Below are 13,997 nucleotides of genomic sequence, written 5' to 3'. Positions count from 1 at the left end.
TACAATAATTAGCTCACCTGCAAATGAATTCTTGCCTTTTTTTCCCTGCCAAGCTCCAAGAACAAGGAGTCTGTTTTCAAAGGGCTGTGTCACATTGATAAAAGGGGCAATGGTTTTCAAGGAAGAAGAGGTACCTAGAAAAGAGCAAAGCAGGGGCTGAAGAGCCCTGCCCCTCCAAATGTTGTCCTTTCTTACATGCTCTTTGATGCTGGGAAGTAGGAAGTGAGTGAGGAGGATGGGGAGAGGCAGAAACTAGTGAGAGATTCACATCTTTACCTCCTTGAGACTTACATTCTCCTTGCAAGCCACATTTTCTCCTTTTGGAGCAGAAGTAGGATTTTTGCATCCCAGAATCTGTAGAAGAAAAGGGCCTGAGCCTGGCTGCAGGAAGCACTAAAGTCCCAGGAATTTTCCTTCCATTTCTGCTCCAGCACAGAGGCTGCTGATGTGGGCTGAGTTAAAGCACGTAGAAACCAAATAGCATCATGTTTTTGAGACATTTCTGATGCTAGTTCCTGTGTCTTAAGGCCCTGGGGTAAAGCTTGAACTTCGGAGTTGAGGCTTTGAGGGTTAAATCCCAGTTTTACAATTAGTTTTTTGTTTGATTTTGAAGTAATTTAACCTCTCGGATTCTCAATATCTCCTGTAAGAAAAAAAAAAAGTGGACTATAAATCATGCTGCTATAAAGACACGTGCACACGTATGTTTATTGCGGCATTATTCACAATAGCAAAGACTTGGAACCAACCCAAATGTCCAACAATGATAGACTGGATTAAGAAAATGTGGCACATATACACCATGGAATACTATGCAGCCATAAAAAATGATGAGTTCATGTCCTTTGTAGGGACATGGATGAAATTGGAAATCATCATTCTCAGTAAACTATCGCAAGGACAAAAAGCCAAACACCGCATGTTCTCACTCATAGATGGGAATTGAACAATGAGAACACATGGACACAGGAAGGGGAACATCACACTCTGGGGACCGTTGTAGGGTGGGGGGAGGGGGGAGGGATAGCATTAGGAGATACACCTAATGCTAAATGGCGAGTTAATGGGTGCAGCACACCAGCATGGCACATGTATACATATGTAACTAACCTGCACATTGTGCACATGTACCCTAAAACTTAAAGTATAATAATAATAAAAAAAAAAAGAAAAAAAAGTGGAGATGAGGTATATATACTATTAGCTGTCTCTTAGGTTAGTATGAGGATTAAATGAGAGCGTATCTTAATGGTTCCGCAGCATGTCTTACACTAGTAAGGGCTCAGCGAATGATGACCGGCCACGCACTTCAGCCACTGAGGAATGGCGGGGAGCATCATCTTTTCTTTGACTCTCTTCTTGCGGCCACAGTGTGGGTTATAAACGCTGTGACATTCAGTCCATTCTGGCTTCCTGTAATGTTAACATGAGCACATCATGAACACTGGGCCTATACAAAGTTGTAAAGCAGACAACGCTTGTCTTTAATGTTCTTGTCCTGCTCCTTCCAAAATTAGATTTCATATCCCAGACTCCCTTTTCCCCAACCTTCTTTACAGTCTTGGAGTTTCATGCAGCATGTCCCATACAACCCTCTTTAGGACTTCACTCTCCTGTCTCCTATGGTCTCCAGGTTCTGTTTGAACACACCACCTGCTACTCCTATTGACCAATCAGTCCTCTGAGGGTAAGTTCAGTTCTCTTTTCTTATTCTATTCACGAGATTTTTCAGTAACAAAGGATTATGGCCCTAGTGCTCATTAAGTGAGCTGTCTTGGAATTTTATTGTTTTAGAAATTTTAAAAATACATACAATTTGAAAATATTTTTGATATTTGAAATAAAATACCAAACGGTCTTTAAACATTGGGGATATTCTTTGAATGAAATTGTGGAAGACTTTCTAGTTTTTCTAACTTAAAAAAAAAAGCAAAGAAAAATGCAGAATTCTAGATTTAAAATGAAAAAAATATGAACCATGACTCAATATAACTTGCAGATTCATCATTTCCCGATGGCCACTCCTAACCCTCCCTAATTGTAAATGGTGGCATTATATTTGACTCTATACTTATTCTTTGAAGTCCTCAGATTTTTTTTAAAGTTCTTTGTGTAAGCAGACTATTAGTCCTTGTCAAGAAATACAATTATTTTATAGCTTTCTGAAAATATGTTTCAGTCATGCACACTTGGACACACAGTTTGGAAGATTCAAATTAAATTTCCCAGTATTTAGTTCATTACAGAGTCAATGCTAACCACCTTAGGAAAACTGACTTTTCAATACCTTATTATGGTTGTCACATTCTTAAGCTATTAAGTTTCTCCTTACTAAAATCCACTAGTTTTCTAAAAGTGTATGTTTTAAAATTAGTGCGATCATAGCATTTCTTTTATGTAGAGATTCTTGTCATGATGGGGTAATTTTAAGTGGTACTTGGAAGGCCCATTATTGCCTTTTTCTCACCAGGTTTAAGTGTATCTCCATTTTAATGACTTTTTCTGATATATTTATTATGTCAAACCCCAGCACATGATAGTATCCTCCCTTTACTTTATACCAAGATACCCAGTTCCTTCATCCCCAAAAGATTATTCAACATTAAACCGGATGCATTCTTTTGTAACCTATAACTTAATTTTATCCTCTTGGGTACAAAAATTAAAAATAAAAAGTCCCTGACACCTCTTACTGCTTTCCACGTGCCCCAACAACCAAAAAAATGCATAAAAATTTAGATTTTCTTTTCAATTCCTGCATAAATAACTCAAATTCCAGTTTTTGTTCATTTCTTTCTTTCTTTTTAATTATTTAGTAAGACTCTTTGAAGGTACAATAAAACCTCTATTATTAGGACTGCATATTAACTCACTCCACAAGATCTTTTAAGCCCATGACTTTTATCATTTATCCTGAGTTTCCTCCCAAGACTGTGTATTAATGCAAAGAGGAAAAGAGTGAAGCCTCTTTTTTCTTTTCCTGCCTATACTACATGCTCAGGTTTCAAAGCAAGGAGTCACACCAGAAATAAAATAAATGCGGGAAATTTTCCTCTTGGCATTACTTTTCAGAGGCAAAGACTAAATAAATAGTAGCAGAGGTGGAAAGAGCATGACAAATATTTTCACATTATTGAGAAGTCCAAATAGAAAGATGGTCATATTGTGAGTTTTGCTGTATTGAGATTCTGGTAGAAATCTGCATGGAGAACATACACTGGACTGACACCCTTGGGAGAGGCCTCCCTTAAATTCTTCGCAGCTGGACTCTGGAGACAAGCAGATGCTCTACATGCCAAGGACAAGAAAGGAGAGGGAACTACAGAGCTGATTTCTGAGGAAGCTGGCTCCCAACCCAAGCATCAAAATTACAGCCAAGACCCTGATTCTTTGTCACTTTTCCCTGCAGTTTTGAATCAGTAATCATATTCATCTGAGCGTAGATAACACAAAATTATTGCCAGCCAATTTTACTCAATCTTTTATTATTAATTTGCTTAAACTTTCTAAATAAAGGATATTTCAGTTAAGGTTCTGTTGATATTACGCAAAAAATTCAACAGTACTAAAAGCACTGATTTAATTTCCAAATCTTGGTCCTTTAGGAGGTTGAATGAGTTTCTCTTTTCTTTATCCTTTTAGCATAAAGATCAAGACCTACTTTTTAAGGGAGGCCTTTCTTTCTAATAAATACTTGCATCATCTCTAAATAAAAAAATTTGCTTGCTGTATCTCCTGTTCCCTTTAACAACTGCTCAGATGAATGCATTCATGATTATTATATATCTCCCATGACTTTATTACTCTCTAAACTTCTGAAGACTGGTGAGCATGTTCTCTAGTATAAGCCATAAGAGCCTAGAAACATGTTCAACATTTGGTTAATAATTTATCTTAAGGTCTATTGGCTGTTGAACACAAATCACTTTTTTACTCTCACTGCATTATAAAAGATTGTAATTTTTTTTTATGCAAGATACTATATTGAATTATTAGAAAATTAGTATTTGTACTATAGAGATTAATAAGTCTATTAACTACCACAGTTTAATCTTATTATAAGAATTAGTGGGTGTTGTTTTCTCACCATCTATTTTCATGTCTGTAGGCTACTTTTGGTTTTAGTGTCTAATTAGCCTCTTTTTTATGTCTCCTTATCTGCCTCGGCTACTTTACTAAAGTTCTACAAGGAGATACATGCATTACCTGCCAGCTACACAGAAATATTCTTCAGAATGATAATATTTACTGGGTATTACTATAATATAAATTCTAATTGATGGTTAGAGTTGGAATAAAAACATGAAATACCTTTCACACCTTGCCATGCTCAGGAATTTCAATATGATTAAAAGAACACAGGAATTGAAATTTGCTAACCTACATGCTTTCCAACAAATTGAGTATTCTACTGTGTATCAGCCCCAAGGGCTATCATTCTGACACTTTCTCATCAGAATTAAACTACAAATCCAATAATAATAATAGTAATAATAACTTAGCTAAGTAGGTCAGACTGCTGAGAGCCCTAGCACTAAGTTTATTTATGACTGGGCAAGAATTCTCTACCACGAAAGAATGAAAACGACGTAATAAATCTACCTTGTGCTTATAAAGAAGTGAGTTAATGAAAAAAAGGAGTATATCTCTGATAACGTCACATTGTTCTTTTAACTTAAATCTTGTAACTTTTTTCTCATTTTCTCCCCTCCACTGTACACACATTTTAATGTCATTGGGAAATGTGCCCATTTTTGTTATATCCTGGAACTGTCTAGAGTTCCATTAGTCCATTGTTTATTGTTTTTTTGACTAGGCCAAAACTTAATAGGTTAAACCTTATATATACAAATTGATAGATAATCTCCATCTGTATATTCCATAAGTGTCTCAAACTTAACTCACTCTCTTCCTGCTCCTATCAATTGCCAAGGGGCCAAACTCAGAATTTCAGAAATGTTACCTCTTTTCATACAGTCAACAAGTCCTATGAATTTCATTTTGAAGCTGTAATTTGATTCCATTATCTCCTTTTTACTCATACTCCTTCTCTGCCATACTTCTCTGCCAACGAATTGATTGTTCAGTCTCCAGTCTCCTTAGTTTTCATGTATTTTTCATCCTGCCACCAGAGTTTTCTTCCTACAAGGCAAATCTAATCAAACTATTCTGCTCAAAAACCTCCAATAGCTTCCCTTTATGTACAGAATAAATTTTAAAAATTATTAACATGAAATTAAGACCTGGCTTGTGACTGATTTCAGTTTACCTCCATGTTGTTTTAAATGAGATTTAGTATCATAATGTGATTAAGAATGCAGGTTTTAGATTTTAAAAGCCCTAAGTTTAAACTCTGACTCCCACATTTTCGAGCTAAGGGACCTTGGAAATGGTTCTTAACTTTTGCAATCTGTTTCTTTATATATTGAAAATGGAAAGAAAAATGCCTACCTTACATATTTTTTGTGAGAATTAAATTAGATAACCTACATAAGGGTATATAATAAACATTGAATATATAACAATCATTACTATTTTTTAACTTTTTGACTTTATCTACTCCTATCACCACCCCCCGCCCTATACCTTGGAGCTATCCTGTACCTGAGGTAGCAAACGGATTTCATTACCCAAGCCAAATTGGTGAAGAGGTAATGTTTGTTTCTTGAGCCCTACACTAAGAAGATTCTGAGGCAAATCAGACTCAGCAGGAAACATTGTTGAAATAAATTTGCAGAGTCTGCCATTGGGCACAGAAAAGAGTGTTAGTTGCACTGATACTGTATACTACATTGCAGCTAATTTGGAATACATGTGGTCCCTTGTATCTCCTACATCCATAAATTTATCTTCTGCTTCACCTGTCCAAAATATTTTATTGTTCTCTCATTTTCCCTTCTACCTGTCAAAATCTTACTCATTCCTTAAGACCCATATCAAATGTACCCCTTGTTATAAACCTGCCCTCCCTGGGTACTACTAACTTCAGTTTATGTCTCTGTTATAACTCTTCCTGCAGCCTGAGTTGAATTATAACTCTCTGTATATATTTCAGGTTTCTGCATCTTGAAGGTAAGGACTACTGCTCATTTACCTTTGTTTGCGCTGGTACACCAAGGGCAGTGCTTGCAATAGACCAAAAACAGCAACAACAAAAACTTATGGAGCCCTACTTAGTGTCAGGCTTTGTTGTAAGCAATTCTTATACATATGAACTCACTTAATCCTCACAACACCTCCAGGAGTTACATTACCCTATTTACAAAGGAGGAAATGAGAGGTAGAAGGTGAAGTATCTTGCCCCAGCTCACAAAAGTAGTTACTGGTAGCAGACTGTCCTCTCAATCACTACACTTGTACACCTTCTTAAGGAATGTATTATGTTTATTGAATTGAAGTTTTGTAAAATTTTTTATTTGAATTGAAAATATATTTTGATGTTATGATCTTCATTTAAATGTTTTATTTGTAGATAAAATGCATGGCCAGTTACATTGCAAATGCCCACTCTAAATGTATATGTGAGAAATACCATACTGTAAACACAAAAGGGTGTTGAGTGCAAACGTTGCAGTAGAGGCTGTTTGCTGAAATTCTGTATCATCTATATTGTATGTATGTTTCAGTTCAAGTTATTAATAGATATGCTAGTGCTTTATTTCATGTTGAATATTTTTCTTAAAATAAAAATATTTTTTCAAAAATCTCTAAAATGCTTTACAGGCACAAATTTAATGTCAAAAATTTGTACTGTGAGATTATTGGAACCTGGCCAGAGATGCAACCAAACTGAGAAGCGAAATGGTGCTCATAAGTGCCAAGTTAAGCCACGTAAAACCTGTGACGTCTTCATCTTAATCAAGCATGCATATCCACATGTGGAAACCTTAAGGGGCAAAGGTGTCAAATTTAACTTGGACTTTGCAACTCTCCCTTTCCTAATATGGATATTTTCTTCTACTTATCATGGGCCAAGTCTCATGCCTTTGGAGTCTCCGGTCTCCTCACAGGAGTTTATGCCTTTGCGCTTCCCCCCACCAAAATTGAATAACCAAACAAATAGGTCTAGGTGGGATATTTGCTATGTTCCTCTGGTTCTCTTAAGTGAATTGTGATGGTCTACTAATGACAGAGCCAGAGATATTCCTGAATAACAGATAGGGATGAGATTATGGACTTATCTTAGAAGGAGGACTCAGCCAGAGTCTCAGTCTATCTAGCAATCTAGACTTTTGCTTAGAATCTCGATCTAAGCCTTCAGGAGAATCTCAGGCATATTAGATTAGGGAGCATGCTAATGAACACATCTTAGTTTAACATTAGTCACATATATCTTGAAGACAATTGGAGTTTCCTATACCATATATGTATGCCCTAACTCTGTTTGCCTTTTTTTTGTTTAATAGGTGTTAATATTTCACTTTTTAAAATGCCCTACATTTGAAGGGCAACTGTAGTCCTAAAGATCCAACTAAAATAATCACGAACCTTCAGAAAGTAACCAAATACAGACCGTTTAAATGAATTTGCATTTATGTAAATTGACTCATACATATGTTTCCTGCCCTTGAGATTAAAAAGTCACCCTGTAAGATCTCCATGCGCAATGATTCTTGGGGCAGCCCTGACATGTTGTAGTGAGCCTCATGCACTCTCTCTCCTCCAGTCACAGATTCTTTTCTTTGACCTATTACAGAAGTGTTGGATGTCTCTGCCTTCTATAGTGCACTGACTCAGTAGGAAACAACTGCATAAGCTAAAATAAATTTGGCCTGATTTGGGAAGTGCTAGCATGGTTTTTCCACCTTAAAAAATATTTCATAACAAGACTTCTAAGTAACTGTCTGCTCCCAGTCACTATCTTTCATCTAACTTTCTTTGCATCTCAGCACGTTCCTAGGAAGCACTTGAAAAATCTTGTGATTAAAAAAATAGATACTTAGAAGAGTTCTTACAATTGGAGAGCTCTCTGTTCTTGGTGGCTAGGGCTTCACGTTTCCAGCTATTATCTCATTTGTTCACATGCTCCTTTCTGTCAGAAAAAGAGCAAGTATATACAAGAAGTAGGAATGGAGTGGCAGCTCAGCATTTGTGTTTCCAGTTTCAGACTCCTACGCATTGCTTGAAATTAGTCTAGAACTTCAGGTGGTCACTCCAAATATGAATTCACTGACTGGATATAATCCTAGTCATGCTAAACCTCCTCTCTTGTGAATGTTTACCTGGTGATATTTTTTGAGAGATTAATAAATGTTAATGACCTCACCAGAGAGTTCTTTCCAAATGAAAATTGTACTCCCTTGGAAATTGCCAACTGCTATCTTGGAGAATTTTTTATAAGATTGCTAATTTGAAGAAAGATTTTGATTTAGGTAATAAAAGGAAGAGGGATCCTAATAACCTATCTCTAAGGACAAGAATATACTTAATTTATTAGTATAGTCTATGAAGCAATTAAACTAAAAGAGTTCTACTTTCTTCTTAATAGCTATTTCAGATTTGCAAATTTTCAAATTTCTATTTTGTAGGAAACATTATGTTCAGATTCACTTTTTACATATGTAAAGGAATTCACTGATGACTAGGAAGCAGAATTAAAAATTAGAAATTTTATATGGTTTTTCCCTACTTCTGTTATGTTTTGTTTAATCTCCATCATTTAGCACTGTGCCAAGTATAAAGTACTTATGGGAAATAGAGTAAATACTTAGTATTTATTGGATAAATGGATGTGCTATGACCTAAATGTTTGTGCTCCAAAAAATTCACTTAACCCCCAAAGTGACGATATTAGGAGATGGGCCCTAATTGGGGGTAATTAGTTATGAGGGTGCAGCCCTTATGAATGGGATTGGGGTGTTATAAAAGAGGCCTAAGGGAGCTTGTTTGCCCCTTTCACCAAGTGGGATGCAACATGAAGGCAGCATCCATGAGGAATGGGCTCTCACAAGACACAAAATCTGCTCGTGTCTTAATCCTGAAATTTGCAACCTCTAGAACTGTAAGAAATACGTGTTTCTTATTCCTAAGCCAGCCAGTTTGTGGCATTTTTCTTATATCAGCCCAAGAAGACTACTATGGTCTGAGTGTGTCCCCCAAAATTCATATATTGAGACTTAATGAGCAATGTGAGAGTATTAAGAGGTAGAGTCTTTAAGAGGTGGTTATGTCATGAGAGCAGAGCTCTCATGGATGGGTTTACTGCCCCTATAAGAGGACTTCAGGGAGTTGGTTTGTTCTCTTCCCTCCCTTCTGCCATGTGAAAACATCTAGAAGGCCCCTATCTATGAGGAATGGTCCTTCACCAGACACTAATCCTGCCAGTGCCTTGATTTTCGGACTTCCCAGCCTTTAGAACTATGAGAAAATAAATTTTTATTATTTATAAATTATGCAGTCTTAGGTATTATGTTATAGCAGCACAAATGGACAAAGATAGTTACTAATACAGAATGGACTTATACATTTAGTTTTCAGTACAATCTAGGTGGCCACTTTAGCCATGTTCATTCCTGTTGTATGTGGCTATCATTGATTGATTCATTCCATTGGTAAAATGGATAAAATAACATTTCCAAACATTGTATATTTTGTTTCATATTGCTTGCCTCAATTTGAATACTAAGGTAGTTTGTGGTAAAGGTGCTTATGATTGTCCTTAGTGTGTTTCCCAAATTATTTTTAGTTCTCTTAAGCACTTGGTAGATCTGTACTTCCAGGTGGTGTGGTGTGAGTTGCTTTGGCAATGGAATATAAACATAAGAGGCATGTATTTATTTCTGATGGAGGCTAAAGGGCTAGTGTATGACTTGCAATGCTTTCTCTCTTCCTTTGCCTTAATATTTTGCCATGTTCTAGATACTGGCTGTTTCATCAGCCATGTCTAGGAGTGAAGAGAAGTCAGATTGGAGCCCCAGGTCAATTTTCTATAAATATAAAGGATTTTTTTTTTATTGCAGTGTAAGCGAACTCATCCTGACTGAAAACCAAAGAAAGAGTGTTTCTGGAATCAAGAATTGATTAGTAACACTAAATGTTGAAGAGCAGTTAATGACTATAGGACTAAATAATGTCTATTGAATTTGGCTACAGTGAAACCATTTTTTAAACTTTCTTCATTTTAATGAGAATAGTTTCTATAGAGTGATAAGTGTGAAACCGACTATAAGTGGTTGAAGAGTAAGTGAGAAGTGAGAAAGTAAAAAGAGTGATTGTAGAAAAATCAGGAAGATTGTCTGTGCCAGTGAGAAGAAAATTGACTTGATACTTAGAGAGAAATGTAAAAATCAGAAATGTGACTTTCCTTAAAGATGAAAACTTAAAACATGTTAAAATGTTGACAAGTAGGGGGCAATAGAGAGTGAAGGGAGGAAAAAGAGCAAATAATAAAAAGAGCAGAGGCCCTGAGGAAGCAGAAAAGAATGAAATCCAGTGTCTAGGCAGAAGCATTAGTTAAAAAAAAATAAAAATTAAAAGCCCCTCTTTCACCCTCGTAAGAGGAAAGGAGCAAAGATGTAGTGGCCAGAAGTTGGAAGATGTGGAGACCTTTGCTGGTTGGGAAATCCAAGGTGACACTGTCTGCTGAGGATGAATGAGGAGATGGCACGTCCATAGATTGAGGAGAGTAGAAGTTTTTGAAGAACAGGACACATTTGGGATATGACAAGTGAATATGAAAATTCCGTTACTAAGACTCAGTATGTTTTCATTTTTAATGTAAAATCAAGGAACAGGGAGAAGAATAATGCCACGGACAAAAATAAAGACTCATGCCTGGATATTGCCAATAAAATGAACTGGCTACATTAAAATATCCCACTCTTAAATGTATATACTTGGCCCCAAGATAATTGTATTATTTTATCTTCAAAGTTATAAAGTATTGCATAGAATGTCTATTGAATTTGGCTACAGTGAAACCATTTTTTAAACTTTTTTCATTTTAATGAGAATAGTTTCTATAGAGTGATAAGTGTGAAACCAGACTATAAGTGGTTGAAGAGTGAGTGAGAAGTGAGGAAGTAAAAAGAGTGATTGTAGAAAAGTCAGGAAGTTTGTCTGTGCAAGTGAGAAGAAAATTGACTTGGTAATGCTAAGACAGGGCAGTAGAGATCTTTCCATACCCTTTTTCTGTTGAAAGTTACAACAAAAAAATCAAAGAGTTAAAGAAACAGTAACATAAACCCCATGCTTAATCAAACACAAAGACATCTACAATCCTAAATTATAACATTTAAATAAAGAAAACAGATGGAGGAATTATGAAGATCTTAGCAGGAAAAAAAATAAAACGTCCAATTCAAGTACCTGTATATGGTGGAGAAAGTGGAGATAACTGATAAAAAGTAAACCAATTCACCACATAGGATTTCAAGAAAGGCTCAACAATTAGGAGCATGAAGAACTGCAAAAGGTGTAAGTTAGGCAGGTGGCTGAAAATAGAGATTTGAAAGCCTAGTTATTAGGACCCAGGTGCCCACCCTAACGCAGCATCAGGTGGCTGCCTCCCTTCTACAGCTCCAGGAGGAATTTGCTTTGAGACAGTGAATCAGCAAGACTCCAGATGCTGAAGCACCAAGCCCAAAGGAGGACAGCCACAAAGCAATGGATTGAAAATGAAGATATTATGTGTAAGTCTACACAGTAACTAGTGAAACCCTAAATTCTTCTCAAACCTACCACCTGACCATTAGCAGTGAGGAGCCTCCAGGAAAAAGGTTAGAGGAGACGTAAAATTGATATACAAGTATTGACATTTGTAACATCTGAAAACAAAATACCGGTTTTTTAATCCAATTGCTTTTAAGAAAGTTCACTGACTGGCATGCCGTATCTATGCACAGAGAACTCCAATCAGCTTTTTTGGTTCCTGACTCTTGCAGAAGACCTAAAGATTAACACATATTGAAGGAAATCCACCACTGTAGAAGAGAAAGGTCAAACAAAGCACAACAAACCTAATAAAAGGAAGTTGGAGGAAACAGAGATAATGCAGAGAAAAAAAAATTTAAATACAGTAACATTTAATACTTTCAGATAATGAAGATGTTGTAGCCTTGAAATAAAGACGTGATAAAAACAGAAAAAGTAAAAAAATAAAATAAAATAAAAAAGAAATTTAAGTTAAAACAGCTGAATTTTTATTTTTTTAAATACTTTCTATAATAGCTTTTGGGGTACAAGTGGTTTGGGGTTACATGGATTACATGGATGAATTGCGTAGTGGTGAATTCTGAGGTTTTAGTCCACCCAACAACCAAATGGTGTACATTGTACCCAACATGTAGTTTTTTTATCCTTCACTTTCCTCCCACCCTTCTCCTTCTGAGTCTCCAAAGTCCATTATATCACTCTGTATGCCTTGATGTAAAACAGCTGAAATTTTAAAGAAAATTCCTAGAATATTTAAAAGATAAGATCAAGAAGATGACCCAGAAATCAGCCTTAAAAGGCAAAGAGAAGGAATATTGAAATAAAACAGATATGGATATGGGAACATCAGTATACAACTAGTAGGAATTGAGTGAAAAACTCATGCCTGTTATCCCAGCACTTTGGGAGGTCGAGGCGGGCAGATCACGAGATCAGGAGATAAAGACCATCCTGGCCAAAATGGTGAAACCCTGTCTCTACTAAAAATACAAAAATTAGCCGGGCATGGTGGCACGTGCCTATAGTCCCAGCTACTTGGGAGGCTGAGGCAGGAGAATCGCTTAAACCTGGGAAGCGGAGGTTGCAGTGAGCTGAGATCGTGCCACTGCACTCCAGCCTGGGTGACAGAGCAAAACTCCATTAAAAAAAAAAAAAGAAGTAAATTATCAAAGAAATAATAGAAGAAAAACATCCGTAATTGAAGGATATAAAACCATAGATTAAAGAGTTTAAGTATGCTCACACAATGAATGTGGAAAAAAACAAACCAAAATCCATCCAGAAAAAAATCTAGTGAATGTAACTACAGTACTCCATTATTTCCTAGACAATGAAAGTGTCTATTACTAGAGTATATACTGGTGAAAAAATACTGTTCTCAGTGTAATTATTGTTATTCTCAGCAACTTCCTTTACCTGAAATAATTTTCTTCACTAATTACGATTTCTTAATTTATCCTAATGCTTCAACACTTCTAGTTCTTATTCCATAAATAGAAATTGACTGTTTCCAGAGAGTACTGGCCTCCCTGTCCAATGTGCTGAATCCTGCTCAGAACAACCATTAATATCTAGTCTGCTTATTTGGGTCTGGCATCCATAACTCGTTCTAACATAAATTAGTTGCCAAATTTTAAAACATCCTAATTCCACGGATTCATATTCAAGCTTGAGAAATTCTTACAGCTCCCAACTTCATCAGATTTTGACCTCTGAAATCATTCACTTTCTTAAAAATCTCATTTCCTGAGAAGGTTCTGAATTTTTTTCAAATTGGCTGTATATTCGGATTACTGAAAAATAGGTGCAAAGGAATTGACTCTGTATTTTTTCTTATTATTTTAAAAATTTTGACTTCAATAATATCTACAACAGCAGAGACATTGTCTTTTGTAGAAAACCTCTTCCCACATCATATTTTTAAAGTTATACTACTCAACAATGCATTTGTAACATGAAAACCTTTAGCTCACAACTTCTGTATTTCAAACTTAGCTGCTTTTCATTTACTTTCTATTGGTATCAGGTAAGCATTAAAAACCCTATGTCTTAGTTGGTTTTCTGCTGCTATAACAGAATACCACAGTCTAGGTAATTTATAGTGAACAGAAATTTATTGTCTCATGTTTCTAGAGGCTGGAATGTCCGAGATCAATGGGCCAGCATATGGCAAGGGCTTATGTACAGTATCATTCCATGGCATGTGGGCAAAGAGAGAGAGAGACACGTACACATAAGAGGGCCAAACATGTCCCTTCATAAAGATACTACTCCCTTGATAACAAGCTCACTATTGTAATAGCATCATTAATTCATTCATGAAGGCATATTCTTCATGGTCTAAT

The 13,997-nt window shown here is 36.1% G+C and overlaps 1 long non-coding RNA gene across 1 annotated transcript in view; it reads right to left on the bottom strand.

The window, feature by feature from the left end:
- Positions 1–291: 291 nt before the first annotated feature.
- Positions 292–13,997, bottom strand: part of LOC129058500 (uncharacterized) — a 127,556-nt gene continuing 113,850 nt past the window's right edge. Inside the window, exons 3-4 of the long non-coding RNA XR_010139341.1 lie at positions 1,271–1,413; positions 292–643 (exon numbers count right to left, since the gene is read on the bottom strand). This is a non-coding gene — a long non-coding RNA (uncharacterized LOC129058500). The remainder of the gene's footprint in view (positions 644–1,270; positions 1,414–13,997) is intronic.

Source organism: Pongo abelii, chromosome 2, assembly GCF_028885655.2.
Source record: "Pongo abelii isolate AG06213 chromosome 2, NHGRI_mPonAbe1-v2.0_pri, whole genome shotgun sequence".
Lineage (NCBI taxonomy): Eukaryota > Metazoa > Chordata > Mammalia > Primates > Hominidae > Pongo > Pongo abelii.
The sequence above is the reverse complement of the archived record's forward strand: the minus strand, read 5'-3'. Positions and strand labels throughout refer to the sequence as shown.